This window comes from Bombina bombina, chromosome 11 (assembly GCF_027579735.1).
Source record: "Bombina bombina isolate aBomBom1 chromosome 11, aBomBom1.pri, whole genome shotgun sequence".
In the NCBI taxonomy this organism is placed as follows: domain Eukaryota; kingdom Metazoa; phylum Chordata; class Amphibia; order Anura; family Bombinatoridae; genus Bombina; species Bombina bombina.
Window position 1 is genome coordinate 64606270 of NC_069509.1, and position 2664 is coordinate 64608933.

Genomic DNA, 2664 nt, shown 5'->3' on the forward strand with positions numbered 1-2664 from the left:
AGAACACTGCTCTTTGCAGACAGGGACTTTTCCAACATCACTAAAACAAGCAGTTCTCTGTCCTCTCCAAAACAAAAGCCTTCTCTGAATCCAGGCTGGATTGAGAATTATAGGCCCATCTAAAACCTTTTTTTCCTAGGGAAAGTCATAGAGAAAGTTGCTACAACTCAACTAGAAGTGTGGCTGTCAGCAAACAACATTTATGACTCATGAGGCATTCCAGTGAGGTTTCAGGACAAGGCATCGTACGTGCGCTGGCACAGGAACTAAATGATCTCTTAGGCCTCGATTTATTAAGCCGTGGTGGACAGTGGCGTACATATGCGCCCCTGTCTGCCCCAACTCGCCTCTGGTGGGAAGCAATCCGCTGAAGGCATTCAGTCAGACGAGACCGGGGAGATTAAAATTCTCCACCTAAGAAGTGGAGAAGAGGGTAGGAAGCAGCGGTCTGATGGCCGCTACAATATATCATCGGTATATTGATGATGTTATTATCCTGTGGAAAGGTACCCAAGTAGAGAAAGATGAATTTTTTAAGTATATAAATACAAATGATCTTAATCTTAAATTTGTGGGGAATTCATCTCAGAAATCCATTGAGTTTTTGGATTTGAATCTATTTGTAGATAAAGATAATAGGGTGGCAGTATCTAACTATTGTAAACCCACAGATAAGAACAGCTTTTTGGATGCAAATAGTGCGCATAAAAAGAGTTGGGTTAAGAATGTGCCCTATGGCCAGTATATTAGAATAAGACGCAACTGTACTCACTTGGAAGATTTTCATAAAGAAGTATCTATTCTAGACAAAAAATTCTTAGAAAAAGGATATGATCCATCACTAGTAGATAAATCAAAGAATAGGGCCTTAGAGACTAACAGGGTACATCTGGTCACCAGTTCCCAAAAACCACGGATTGTTGAGAGTGGTTACTCAGATAATTTCATGACTACCTATTCAGAAGGGGCTCCCCTTCTACAAAAAATTCTCAGAAAACATTGGAGCATCCTAAAATCTGATCTTGTTTTGGGTCCCCATATTGAGGATGCCCCAAGAACTATTTATAGAAGAAACAGGAATCTCAAAAATGTGTTAGCTCCCAGTAAATTAAGACCAATTGCATCAGCTAATACGAAGGAAGGTTGGTTACAACAGAGTAGAGGGACATTTAAATGTGGCAAAACAGTCTGTAATATGTGTAAACACATAAATAGTGATACAGTATTTTTTAATTCACAGAAAACACATACGTTTGATATCAAAAGTAAATGTAATTGTGAGTCTAAATACGTGGTGTATTTGCTCACTTGTGGGTGTGGCCTCCTTTATGTGGGCCGCACCAAAAGAAATATTAGGACTAGGGTCAATGAACACCTCTATAATATTATTAATACTAAAGACCCCACTAAGAAACCAGTCAAACATAGTATACCATGTCATTTTTTTGAATTTCATAACGGGGATCCTGCCTCTTTAACTGTCCAAGTTATTGATTTTATTTCATCATCTGTGAATGACAGACTGTTGAGATTAAGGAAGCAGGAGTCCTTTTGGATTTTCAAATTGGACACTTTGAAACCAAAGGGATTAAATGTAAATTTAGATATTCAGGCATTTATGTAAATGTTTTACAGATAAAGCAGAATTTTATTTTATTTATTGTTAAATGTAATTTTACAATGATGTGAATATATTGAATGTATAGGTTGTGTTTACATTAGTGTGTTTTTAATATTGTTGCATTTTTTTTCATATATTCTTGTGTTAGTTTACAGGAACAACATGCTATTTCTGCCTAGAAGGGTTTTGTTTTTTGGCTAGAGGTCTGTGTATAAGTATCCTAGGCAACATCACAAAAATTTCTTAATGGACTTCTAACTGGGATTGTTATTGGACAATAACCAGGAACGGACAGGTTTAAAAGGTGCACGCATCTGTGGACAAACATCCGCATTGCTGAAATCCTCCTTGAAGAAGTTCGACTGTCATCAAATGAAACGCATAGAGGTGCTAAGGGGAATACGAATACAAACAGTGTTCAGTCCAGCACTCAACGGTCAGATGCAGGTCACTCAGGAGGCTCACTCCAGACTCCAACAGTATAAACAATAATTCCAAGGCGAGTGACAGCAGTAGATAAGTTTATTAGAAAACTTTACACAGTGACAAGTAGCAGCGACGTTTCGGAATTAAGCATGATTAAGGAAGTTAATTTCCGAAATGTCGCTGCTACTTGTCACTGTGTAAAGTTTTCTAATAAACTTATCTACTGCTGTCACTCGCCTTGGAATTATTGCTAAGGGGAATACACCAGGTGACGTACTTCCGGTGTCTGTTCAAGTTACTGCTTACACGGGACTCCAGTGTGGTCGTATCCGGACGCTGATACAAGGACACTCAGCGGAGCTGCCATTTGTTTTTTCCAGTGCAGCGCTACCTGTATATCCACACACTTGTGCCTGTGGTTGCTATATCTAGTGGGACTACCGGAGGGGGGTTTCCTGAGCATGTCAATGCTTATTTATGTGTAAGTAAGCATTTGTTATTTTGAATTTGTTATTAATAAATCACCTGAAACGGATTTGCGCTTTTTCTTTTTCACCAGAAACTTGTTTTTACCACTGATTGGACTGAGGAATACCAAACTTAAAGGAGCTGCATCC